Below are 14,575 nucleotides of genomic sequence, written 5' to 3'. Positions count from 1 at the left end.
GCAACAAAAATTATATGTTAAATTTCAAATTTTCTTACTAACTTATTTAAAAAGCAGTAAAGCCTAGATATCAAATTACTTTGGCTTGAAATTTTAACACTTTTACTTTCAAAATATCAAAAATTAATAATTAACTTACGAAATTTAGCTAAATTCTGTACTTTAAAAACATTAATCAAACAGTGCACCTAAAATACTTTAATAAGAGTACTAATATAAAAGAGCGAAATATTGAAACAAAAAATAAATTAATATATATTTTTAGCATAACAAACATTTTAGTTTAGTAGACTTTTAGATTAAGATCGATTTCACTAGTAAAAATATTACTAAACGAAAAACTAAAACATAAAACTGTCACTTTATACTTTAAATGTTAAGTTTAAAGAATTTAGCAAGAAAAATTACATTAAAAAGAAATCAATGAGACATTTTTGGATCATAAAAGTTTTTAACAAGTTGTTTAAAATCTGGAAGTTTATTTGAAGAAGATATTCTAAGTAATGACTGCAAATTGGTATAAGTAAGATTTGAACACAGCACACATTTGTTTATATACATGGTTAAGAATGTTTGTTTGCAAAAATATGTAGACTCAAAGAAAACAAATAACTTCATTGTCATCTTTTTTAAATTAACAAATATTTACTTGTTAAGTAAGTCTTAAAATCTGTCAATTTTTCAGTTTTGAACTTTTCTTTTTGTGTACTGCCACATTGAAGTTCAACAGTTCTAACAATAATACTAAGTACATTTTCGGTGTCAAACGTCGACGGTGATGAAATAATGTCTAATTCTTTACTTAATTGTTAAAAGTCTGCAAAACGACGACCAAACTTATTATCAAGTGGAACTATTGTCATCAATTGGTCATCACTAAACTTAAACATATAATTAATCAAAAAGTCCTTTATGAAAAAACAATAGCAGAAAAAGTGCAAATGGTAGTCTAAACTTAAAACAATTGACAAAAGTTTAAATTTGAGCAGTTTGACCTAAAAAATTTGTCGATGTTTAAAAAGATATTTTTTTAAACTTTTATAAACATTTAAAAAACAACTCAATACTTATCTGGAAAAAGCAGCAATTTTTGAAACTTCTTTTTTTTAAGAAAACATTATGGTAGGTAAGATCATCAAAATTAGTTTAGCAAACAATTGCTTTTGGATAATTTGAGAAAGGATTACTTCAACTGACTTCAAACAGAATAAGATACTAAAACAAAATAGTGTTTTATCACCACAAAATAATAAGCAATTTTAACAAACGTTTTCACGGTCAAAGTCTTACAGTTTTGTTTAATGAAATAGTTCAAAAACGGTTTTGTACAAGTTTTGTAATAATTAAAATAGCTGGTCGGATTTTATATAAATTTTGAAAATGCTTAGCGGGCCGGATCATCCACTTGCGGGCCGGATCAATGTTGTCCGCGGGCCGGTTTACATTTAAAATTAAAAAAGGTTTGGGGGCCGGTCATTTTCACTCTGCGGGCCGGATCCGGCCCGCGGGCCGTACGTTGCCCACCCCTATTTTAAGGTTTTAGTTGTGAAAGTTCGTTATTAATTTAAGGATTTAATTGTAAAAGTTCTTTATATGTCTTTTCGTTTATTTAGATACATTTATATTAGAAAATGCTAAAAAATTGTGTCTTTTTTAGACAAGCTGTGTTTAAAAGGTAATAATACAAGTATTTTGCTGATAGAGCTGTTAATTGCAAATACATCAATCATACACAGATGGTTTTAGTGATATAATGGAAGTTTGATGATTGAATTCTGAAAAATACTGTTGTTTTAACCTGTATTAAAATTAGATTGAAAGCTTTATATACTTTCAAGTGTTAGATTATGTATTTTAGAGTTGGTTCAAATTAAGAGTTTGATTTAGAAAAGTCAGGAAAACTTTAGGAAAAAGTCAGGAAGTTTTTCTCAGTTTGATCTGTGGCAACCCTGAGTATTGGTATAATGTTAACTAATGTTGAAAATTTTACTATCTTAAGTTTAAAAAATTGAGCGAAAAAAAAGAGTTTTTTTTTGGTCCTTGCATCAAACTAATTAGTTACTGATATCAGTATTTTTATATACACAAAATAATAATAAGTCTAATAAAAAAATAAACATTTTATAATCTAAATTTCAATGATGCAAATGTTGCTGAACTTTTGTTTAGTTTTTGAGAAAGTAGATATAATTTTATAAAAAAAAATTTTTGAACAGAGTTTTTGGTATTGTAAGTGTAAAAGATTTTTAAAAAATAATAAGAATGCAATATAACTTATTTTCGACTAAAACTGCTTTAAAATACTTTAAGGTTAAAGAAATTTAAAACCTCAAGAGTCTAAAACAGGGGGAACGGGTCAGAAAAGCACGGGTGACACTTTAGCACAGAGTGAACTTTTAGCACGGAGTGACACTTTAGCACGGAGTGACACTTTAGCACGGTGTGACAATTTAGCACGGTGTGACACTTTAGCACGGAGTGACACTTTAGCACAGAGTGACACTTTAGCACGGAGTGACACTTTAGCACGTAGTGGCACTTTAGCACGGTGTGACAAGTTAGCACGGTGTGACACTTTAGCACGGCGTCACTTAAGCACAGAGTGTCACTTTAGCACGGCGTCACTTTAGCACAGCGTCACTTTAGCACTGATATTATTTTGCTTTTTTTTTTTGCTTAAATCACATAAGGTACTGTATTGTTTAAAAATATAAAAACGAAGGCTTTAAATGAGTTACAAGTTTAAGCTTTACTTAAAACTGTGACAAAAGTAAATTTAAAAACTTTATTAACTTGTTTAATATTTAATTTTAGATGAAAATATTTTGACACTAAAGTTTTCGACATAAAACTATTTTAGTAAAGCTAGCAATAAATACAATCTCTAAGATTATTAAAACTTTTTCAAATGCTTTCACTAATTCTAATAAGACTAAATTTTAAGCGTAAGTTTCAAATAAAAAGTGAGAAATATAAAGATTAAAAACTTTCTTATTTCATTTTAAGCCTATAGTAATAACTTTATTTTTAATTTTTATTTAAGAGGATATTTTTAAAAGTGTTAGAACTAATTTTCTCAATTATTTGTTGTTAACTTAATTATTTTAGATAATTAAGCATTATTTAAACAAACATTATAAAAAAATTTAAATTATTACGTGCAAAAACGTCACTCCGTGCTAAAGTGTCACTCTGTGCTAAAGTGACGCCGTGCTAAAGTGTCACTCTGTGCTAAAGTGTCACTCTGTGCTAAAGTGTCACTCCGTGCTAAAGTGTCACCCCGTTCTAAAGTGACGCTGTGCTTTTCTGACACCTCCCCAAAACAGGGTTTTCCAAACTCAATTTCTCATGACAGCCCACTTGGCAGAAGTTTAAAAAACGACTGATCCCTTGTATTAAATATCGCCTCTTACTAATTGGTTCCACATTTACTTTTTTTTCTCCTTTACTAAGTTTTGTACTTTATAGCTAAAATCTCCTCGGTCGGCTATATCTCGCATTTTGTGTAAACCTGGTCTAATAGCAAGGTCCAGTTTTTGAAAATGATTTCATAAAAAGTTTGCCTTAGTAAGGCTGACATGAAGTACAGAATTCGATAAAAAAGTAAATATTGTAATAATACAGTTATTAATAATTAATATAATAAAATTTAGATATGTTTATTTTTATTAATTGTTCTATTAAGAGATTAGCTTTGTGAATAGTATTTACAGTAACCTCTCGGATCTTTACGCATTCATGACGTTACGCACTCTCGTTTAGTTACGCATTTTAGAATTCTAAAAAATTCAAAAAATAAAAATTGTAATATTTATTAATAGCGCACGAATTAGGTTGATTGTATATTTTTGATTTAAAATGTATTTTTAAATGCTAACTCACCACTCTACATCTTTAGACTTGGTAAACTTATGTTCCTTGACTAATTGATAAACATTTAGTTATACCTAAATATATAAGAAATTTTGTAAACAATAAGAGATTAAATAAAAATTCTGAAAGAAATATGACTGTGTTGAATAATGAAAGTATAATGAAATAATGAGAGTTTAAAACACAAATACATAATACAACACTCTTGCCAACACCAATTGAATTTGCTAAGTAAAATAGAATACAAATGTAAAGTATCAAGTAAGTCACACAAAGATAAAGGTAAAATCTACCTATTAATAAAATTAGTAAAATTTTTCTACAAATACTCTTATTTTTTATATATTTAAATCTTTTTTTTTTATGTATGTATAGTTTTATTTTCATTTTTATAAATAAAGTAAACAAATATCAAAAAACAGCCATTATAGTAAGTACATTTGGTACCTCTCGTATCTTTACGATCTCTCGCATCTTTACGCATTTTTTCTGTGGACACAGTGTGCGTAAATAAGCAAGAGGGTACTGTAATAAAAGCTGAAACAGTAGTAGAATTATATCAGTTAACAATACAAGTTTTGTCAGTATAAACAGGGTTGCCATAAAACCTGATTCCTGAAATTTGACAATATAGGCTAAAAAAAACCTTGAAAAAACCAAGAATTTGATAATTTTTAAACAAAAATCACTAAAAAAACATAGAATTTAAATAACTTTTACATATTAAGTAGTAAAATTTCGATTTGACACAAAAAATCTATCGTGTAGATAATTTTTTTCTGTCATCGTAGAAAAAAAATATTAAAAAACACATTTAAAAAATCTTAAGATATCTTTATACTATTTAACACAGTTTTTCACCTTAAAAATTATTTTAAACTATAAATAGACCCTAAAACATGTAATTTTGAAAACTTACCAAAAACATTTGGCAACCCTGTATAAATTTGTTTGTTTTTTTGTACACAGTTAAATTAGATCAGATGATTTTCTTCATAGTTTGTGAATTTTGAAAAAATTTAAGTTATAGTATTTCATTTTAAAATTAAACTATGTTAAAAAAATTATAATATTTCTAACTAAATGTTTCAAAATAGGCGACGATCACTAATGTGGAATATTTTGTAAGTAGTTTGTTTTTTAGAGTATTCAAGCTTGATTTTCTGTAAAAAAAAATTTCAGTTTTTGGTTTAAATGTTACTTTTAATTTCGTTTTAGGCTAGTTTTTGGTTATTCAGGCTTAAGGTGGCAACCCTAAAAATGTTATCTACATCTGATATTTTTAATGACTTAACAAATGTAGTTCAGTATAAAATTATTACTTTTTTGTTCTGTAGTGTATTTAATAATGATTATCTGGTATAAAAACATTTAATTCAATGACGTTTTTAATATTGTTAGTACTAATACAATTTAATGGTTAGTACTAATACTAACATTATTTTAAATAAATGTGAAGACCATATTATAAACCGATGTTCTAAGACTACACCAATAACACCTTTTTTTCTGACTACTTATTAAACGGAACAAATAAGAAACTTGTACTTGTTCAGTTAACTTCAAACAAGAAGAAGCAAGCTTTGAACAAAGTCTTAAAACAATACAATATTATTGTCATAAGCTGGACGAAACTACTTGTAATTACACTAAGATAGGATAAACGTAAGAAAAAAGTTTTTTATAGAATGTTAAACTTAATAAAAATGTTTCATTTAAATAATGTGGCTTATACAGCACGCTTTTCTAAAGCTGTTGATGAGACTTATAGTTTTCAATTGTTAGACTCCTCTCTTGATAAAAATTTATTTTCTTCCAACTGCATATAATTTCAGAATTTGAAGTATTTTAAACTGCTAATGGTTATAAATGTGAAAAAAAGAAAGTTACAAAAGATCTCTTACTTTCTAAAACAAAAGTTTCTTTCAAAAAAATATACATGTTAAACCTAATTACTCAATAAATTAGTCATCTGCAACTGGCACTTTCATCAGAATTTATTTTTTTGTAGAAAACGGTTATAGAACAATTACTTCAGCATTTTCAGATACATCCATTTTTTATTTAGTATACAAACGTAGTAAAAATGTAATTAATGGTAATAATAAACTAAAAAGTACACTTAATTTGTATTTTACAAAAGTTTACAAAAAAAAAACAATTTTATGGTATGTAAATGATTAAGCATTTTAAAACGTAATTAATTATATAAACTAAGTATTGCTGCAATTTTATGACCAGCTAAAAAAGTGATTAGATAAAACAACTGAACCTATATATACTTATAATTTGATACTCTTTGAAACATACCTGAGATACCAATTTTTTGTTGCGTTTTTGATTAAATGTTTTCAACTTAGTAAAATATTTATGTTATTGTCAACAATAAGAAATGAAAGAAATACAGCAAAACAGAAATATTTACTTTTTTATATAAAAGTCAAAATCAGAGTTTTCCTGCTTCATCTACTAAACTGGGACACGATCAAAATCTACCCAGTCAAATTCGAGAACCGCTTACCGATCGAGGGTTAGGGGTAACAGTGATTATAAAAAATAGATAAAAAAATATATATAGAATAAAATAAAAAAAAGTCGAGTGGATTTGATGGTATACCACTAAACCATCCTATTTGCAAGGTTTAAAACAACAATTTTACGTTATGTGATTAATTGTACGGATAACTGTTTCATTTTAGTGTAGCTTAACTTTAAAGGTTAGTTCTTGTATGAGTTTTAGTAGTAGTGTCGTAAAAATGTTTTTATATAAAAGGTTAATAGAATTATAGTGAAAATTGTATATATGTAAGAAACTGCCCTTCTCTTTTAAACAATAGTTTCAATAAGTGTTTAAAAATTTCTAGTATTTTAAAACCCAAAAAACTTAATTTCATACTTTCTGAATACTTAGATATAAAGGATAATTTTCAATGACATCAAATTTTTTTATCTCTTATTGTCATTTATTTGATTTATGTCATATCTATCTAACTTCTTGATTTGGTGCTACGTTAAAAATCGTTATCACTTAAGAAAAATATTTCTAGGCTAAATATTTTCAATTAAATTTTGTAAAGGACAATTCAAATTTGTCATAAAATTGAAAGTATTTTAATTAATTTTTTTTTTGCATAAAAACTTAAAATAATTCTTCTACTACAATACCATCAACTATGTCCAGTATTAATTATTCTAATCATGTGCTTTTGTAATAAAGAATTTTTAACCAGTTATAAACTTTGACTTATCAATTTCATTAATTATTTAAATATTAAAAATATTTTATCTTAAATTAACTTCTTTAAAGAAAAAAATATTTACCTCGTCTTACCTTCTTTTATTTTGCATAAGAGAAATGTGTTAAATTTAACTTTTATTCTGATAAATTTAAAAGTACTTCCTATCTTTTATTGAGTATACTGTTTTTCTTTGTAAAGTTTTATATAGTTTACCGTATATTATTTGACAGTATCATGTTTTCTTCCCAAAATTTCATTTGTAAAATAGTTGCTAGTTTTGAAATAAAGTTTATTGACATTCAAAATAAAGGATTTAACTTTTCCAAACAACAATTTAATTTTGATCACAATTGAAGTGAAAAGTGTACTATTTTGTAATCAAACATCTAGGCATTCTTTTATTAAAGCTCTTCGTTTAAAAATTTTTTAAGTATGTCTTTTTAAATCGTTAAAAACTTTTTTTACTGAATTGGTAAGAAGTGTAAACAAATTTTTACTTATGGTTTGTTATAGAAAAAAAATTAAACTAATCTTTTAAATAAATAAACAACCTACGAATCTATCCTATATTATCAAAAGCAACATTTGTTCAAACAACTTTAAATTTAACCCAATTTTTTTTAAGCTCACCAGTGCTATAGGTTTAAATTAATCTGCTAATAAATAAATATTCATTATTTTTATCGCGAGTTGTTTACAGATAAAATAAAGTGTTTATTTTCTCTTAATGTTAACTTTTCTTTCTGATTTCAAATGAATGATGATAAAATTTTTTGATCACAACAAGTAAAAACTACTCGAGAAAGAACATACTTAATGATACTTTCAAAGTATAAAACATTGAAGAGTTTTTTAATTCTTTCTGCAACAGCTTAAAATGATAATGTTGCAAAAGGACTACAATTTAGATGTTTATAAACAAGAAATGGCTTATTTAAATCAAATTTATTACACAAATTAGTTATTAGCTGGAAAGTATGCTTGGATCTGCAAAGAAACCCCGTGAGCTGACACGTTAGGCAAACGTTTTCGTAGTTTTAATTTTGAAAACAAACTTGTGCAAGGCAACTAGCATTGATCTTTTTTGTAACAAATATGATTAGTAAGATCATTTCGTACCCAATAATACTTTTAAATAACTGTTTCAATATAGCTTTGCATTTAAATTTGAAAAAAAAGTATTCCTAAACTACTCTGCCTTCCAAGATTCAATTTTTTAGTATGTCTAGTCCACTTTGAAAACTTTTATCTAGTTAATCAGACACATCGACTAGAAAATTATTCTCTCTCATTAAAGTTTAAACAAGTGAAAAACTAATTACTAAGTATAATTTTTTAGCCTGTATTTATTTCGGCCATCGTCAACAAGTTGAGATGTTTTATGCCATCGAATATAAACAATGAATTTCACCGCACGATCAACAACGTGTTGATCGTGCGGTGAAGTTTATTGTTTAAAAGTATAATTTAAAATAAATACTTCTAAAAACTTTAAATTAAACGGATCATAACCCGGTCGCATTTTGTTTTGAAAAACATATCTAGTAGATCAATAGTTTAGACTAACATTAGTTAAACGATTTAAAAATAAGTAAAATCAAACTTTAAATTTGTTATAAATTAGGCCTAGTTTGTTTTATAGTTGTTTAATCAACCACAGTGTTTTTATGACACAGGGTCAAATCTTATCTATTAAAAGAAAACTTAAATTTTTGCAAACACAAATGCTGTAGAAGTTTATGATAAGAATTAAGATGTACAAGTTTTTTAATTTCACTGGTTAACGATATAAACTAAAAGTTTAAAGTAAATACATTTTTTCTGTTATATCTAATAAACTTAACATATAATTATTACTGTTTATTTTTTTTCTAAATTTTACTACGCAAACAGTGTTTCGCTCAAAAAACTTATCAGTGCTTAAAATATATTCTGTACATACATTACTAAACTTATTTAATTATATAAAATAAATCAATTCAGAAACAGTGACCAAAAGCAAAAAAAAAATTTTTTGTTTACAATCTTAGAGAAAATTTTTTTTTGTACAATAGTTACTTTAAAAGCGTTAAAAGTTACAACTGGGTACAATTATTCAATCAAAACATTTGATATTTTTTGAAATTTCAAATAGTTCTTCAGAAATTTCATCCCTCTCCACACCGTAACAGAAAACTTTTGCAGTTCTAGTACAAAATACAACGAATTTACCTCCGATAGAAAACATTCTATCAATTATGCTGATTTTTTAGCTCGATTAATTAGTTTTTTTATTCAGATAAACCAACTTGTTAAAAGTAGAATCAAAAACTTCATTAATTCTTTTCCAAGTATCTCTAACCACAAATAATATATTCCTCTTAACCACTAATTTATGATTCGCCTTTTTCATTTACACTTGGCAAATAGTGCCACCTGTCGGCTGCATAGTCGTAAGCTTCGACGGTAGCTGACTTTTAAACGTTAATCAAATCGAAACTCATTTAAATTTTTCGTCTTCGGTATCAAACTTGGCGCAGGAATCCAGGTAGTTTCTCTCGCCGTCGTATTCTCCGATTAAAAACGCTCCATGCATGAATGCACACGCGCAAAAATAACGTCTGTGTTTGAATGCATTCGACACGATTTCCAGTTTCTCAGTGACCAATGTGTTTTTGCCGAAGGACACCAGAAAATTCTCATTACTATCAAAGCCGCCAAACATGTAGACCTTTCCTTTGCAAAAAGTCGCCTTATTTTTGTACCTTCGTTTTCCCATGATGGCAATGTCTTCTACGACTTTAAACTTTTTGCAGTTTCCTTCTTTAACGCTACTTTGTATTTTTATTTTAGTTTTAGTAAAGTAAAAACCAGTGACAACTGTTTTAAACTTATTTTGATTATAGAACCTATGCATAAATGAAGAACTAGGCTTCTTAATTATTTTTCCTTACTTCGGATAAATTCTCTTAATATCTAATAACGCACTTGTAATTTTTATTTAAACACAGATTTTAGCTCAAAACAGCTTTCAAAGCATGATCAGAAAAAAAAAGAAGTTTTGAGTAAAATATTTATAGCGTACCGACTCCTCTCCTTGTATTCGCAGCTCAACCACTCGCTAGCAACATTCAACACTGCCAGCTCTGCCACGCGCAGTTCAGAACTTGCGCGAACTTTCACAATCTGGTTGAAATCCAGCTCTAAAAATTATAGTTTTCACAAACTGTTGTGAAACAACGCTCGATGCGGTAAAAAGCTGCTTAACAAGTTCAGTAAAGTTTTAAATGTTAGCTGTCTTATAATATGTAGCCACATTGTGAACACTGACGCACTTCTTTTAATTTTCAAAGTTTTTCTTCTCCAGATGTTTAAGTAACACAATTTTATTAGTTTTCAGAGATATAATGAAATTATTTTCCGTCAGTTTCTTCTTTTCTACAATACTAAATATTTGATGATTTTTTATGTTTTAATAGTTTTTTAGGTGATAAGTTAGGACAACAGACTTGACATAATGCAACAACAAGCTTTTAAGTAATATTTAAAAAATACTTTGATATATAAAAATACTTTTAATTCTAACAAAAATGTTAACGGTGTTTGATAGGTTTTATTTTATCGTACAGATTAAAGAACATACTAAGGTTTTACTAAACTATGTATAATATTTAACTTTATTTCTAAGCACCACAATTTCATAGTAATTATTTTAATCAAAAAGATTTTTTGTTTGTTACAAAAAGTGTAATCATTTGTCTAATGATGTACTGAAACAAACTAAACAGGAATTATTATAACATTTGTTTGAATAATCTAAATAATTTTTAACAATACTATAATCTGAAATATTTTAAAATAAGTTGAATATTTGATATTCCAAAGTACTTAAAACTGTCATTATTGCATTTTAATAGAAAAAATGAGTAAATGCTTAAAAAAAAACAAATAAATAAAACTAATTCTTCTTAATACATGCTTGTTTGAATTCTGTTTTATTATTTTTTTGCAATTGCTATTTGCGTTCAAATTGTAGAAACCGTAGAAGGTTTATATAAGACTACTGATATATGGCTTTAAAAGATATTGTATCAGTAAACAGGTTTTAAATTTCTTAATGACTCAAAAATCAAATTTAAATTAATTTAAAACCTGTATAAACAATTTCCCCAAAAATTTTAGCATAGTTTGTCGCTGTCTTTTTACAAAAAGTGACAAACAGATGTTGGTTTTCTGTGGAAATTAAACTAAGATCAATTTAGATTCGGTTAATGTTTTCAAACTATCTTTTCTTTCCAACAATTTCACTTTGTTTGGTTCTTTGTTTTAACCGTCTTTTGAAGTATCTTTGTTGATATTTGTATTTAGAACTATAGAAGAAACTTTGTTTTTATCCACATGCATATAAAAAGATCTAAATAAGTCAAAAACACTTAATTAATTATATAAATTCCTGTAAAAAATATATAAAAAACGAAAGAGGTAAAAATGATTCATAATTTTGTAAAAGTGAAACAGTTATTCCTTAAAATGTGTAAGTATATAGAAGAAAACGTCATTAAACAAACTGTGAAAAAAGTAACATCAGAGTTTTAGTGTTTTAAGGAAAAATTTTAAAAGCACTTCAGTTTATTACGCTTAACAAAAAAGGAAAATTAAATGACAAAAAAAATTACTAAACAAATTTTAAATGCTGTACTAAAATTTAATGAAACAAATCAAAACTTTGACATTTGTGCATATAATTTTGAATAATCATAAATTAATTTCAGAGCCTTTTTGTTGGTCAAAAAACAAACTTTAAATATATATACTATTATGCAAACAAGTAAAAGTTTAAAATGGTGGATTTTATGACTTTTTAACTACTACAAATGTCTTTTTTACGACAATTAACAATACAGTTGTTCACTTTTGTTTACTGATTACATCTAGTTTCACTGCTCAAGTGCAGATCTACAGGTACAAATAAAAAAACAATGATCTAAAGCACTCTATATATACAGGTATAATTATAACTATTAGTAATTAGTAATGACAAATGATAATATCATTTATTAGTATTTTTAAGTGCAAGGATAAAACCCAATTAATTTTAAGCATTCGTAACAAAATTAAACTAATACAGAAACTTAAAAATTAACAAAAAACACAAAATTATAGAACACAAGCACATCTTGAATAAGACAAAGTCCAAAACAAAAACAAAAATTAAAAACATGACGGTTTGAAATGAGGGCAGAAGGCAACAAGCTCTGATCTTTGATATAATTATATTTTCTGAAGGATTCTGCAATGGCTATTCTCTCCAAGCTGCACATTGTACACGCTTCTAATTTTGGAGAGGGGGTACGTGATAGACAATAAGAAGCTACTGAAGTTTATATCTCTTTTTATATGCCGACAACGTAGTTTGAGTGGATTTTTTAGACTGATACTGAGTTTGTGCTGGCTGTATCTCGTCTTGAAAGACCAGTGGAGCCTGTGTACTTTTTAGTTGTGCTTTGGTGTGAGATTGTGGTTTTTTACCTGACCGCAGTTAAGTCTCATGGTCAATTATGTACAAAACGTCATGTAACTTCCCTCTAAAACCAGAAGCGTGTACAATGTCTATATGTATAATGTTTATTTAAAAAAAATACCATGCGTTTTGCAAAAATCTTCAAACTAGCGTAGCTGTGAGTCAACCCTAGAATACAAACTAACTCTGTCATCTTACGTTACCTTAAATCATTAAAGTGAAGAATCTATTTTATGCAAATAGTTGTTATATAACTTAACTTCTCGATATTTTTCTGAAATTTTCTGATGAAATATTGTGAAACTCTAATTAGAATTTTTAATAATTTGAATTTTCTAAAAATGATAAAAATCTGCTGAAATATTTAAGCGTTCTTGTTATTTGTACTCAACTTTTTACAGTTAACATTAGTTTGCTACCATAAGTCTTTGCTATATTTGATTTATATAAATAAATTTTGATTTTTATTACTTTTCCCAACTTTAGAAAATATTTAATTAAGTAGAACTTTAAATTCAAAAAAGGCGTGTCACTCTTTTAATATAGTTTTTTCGGAAAATTGAATTTTTTAAGTTTTTAGAAAACTCCGGCGCAATATGTTTTCAAATTTAACCTTCAATATTTATGATTTTTTCATAAATTAGAGTAGAACTGCCTTATATGTATGCGTTTAGTCATTTGAGTTTACATTTATTTATTCATAATAAGTTTAACTTTCGGTTATCATTATCAGTTATAAATTTACAACTTAGTGTGAATTGATAAAATTTCAATAAGATATAGCTATCTGCATGGCGTGAAGTTTATCTAGAACTGAAAACAAAACTGTAGAATTAACATAAAAGAAAACATTTAATTAAAAACTAACCAACTAAATCAAATCGAAAAATGTTTATTTTAAATTATATACTTCTTCTTACTATATACATAAACTTTTAAATTGTTAAAGTATATAAAGTATAATATTATTAAATAATAATAAAATATTAATAAATAATATTAAAGTATAGTATAAATTATAATATTCTTTTAAATTGTTACATAATATTATTAGCAGTAACCAAAATGTCAGGTCAACTCCTGGATTTATCTAATGAAAAGATGCGAAGTACTAATTAAACTCAAAAAAAAATTATATTAACTAGTGATCTACCGGATCCAGTGTCCAGCCTGAAAATGCCTTTTTAGATCTAGATCCGCCGGTATTAATGTCATGGACCCGTAAGATCACTGAACTTACTTTACTAGTTTTAGCTCCTTCGTGTTAGTAATTATATTGCTTAGAAAATTCTACAGCAGTGGTCTGCACGGGATGCTAGATGAAAAAATAAATAAAAAAGGTACTAGACATATCTAAGGGGAAGTTTTGAAAATTACACTGGATACTATTAGAGATCATGATAAAGAAAAAGCAAAGATATTGGGAGTATTAGATGATAGTTTTGAAACTTAAACTAAATATTAAGTTTTTTAACCAAGATCCGGTCGGAACGTAAATTTAAAATAAGATCGGGCCATATACCAATTTTATAATTAATAAGATTACTAACATTAACCCGTTGAGCTACTTGTTTTGTTTACTTCTTTGTTTTAAATATTATTTTTTAATAGTGAAAAAGTGAAGTCAAACTAATTAGAATTTTTGTTTATTTTGTTAAAAGAACCTTTTTTTTTTTTCAAAGTGTTAAGTGATCTATATATAAAAATAAAAGAACTTTTTTTTTTAAATGCTACTTTATGAAGTGGTATCTATTTGCTAAACTTCAAGAGTTTAGACTATCAAACACGAAAAACTCTTTGGTAATACAAGCTCGGTTATTTTATGTGTGTCTAAATTGGTATTTTCCACTATATATCTTTTTACAGCTAAAGTTTAAGCATTTTACACGTTTAACCATCACTAATAAAAATAGTAAGTAAACAAATGCCTTCAGATTTAAATTTTTCGTCTACAACTTTCTGA

Source organism: Thalia democratica, chromosome 7 (genome assembly GCF_965202585.1).
Source record: "Thalia democratica chromosome 7, ktThaDemo2.hap1.1, whole genome shotgun sequence".
NCBI lineage: Eukaryota > Metazoa > Chordata > Thaliacea > Salpida > Salpidae > Thalia > Thalia democratica.
Note: the sequence above shows the minus strand (reverse complement) of the source record.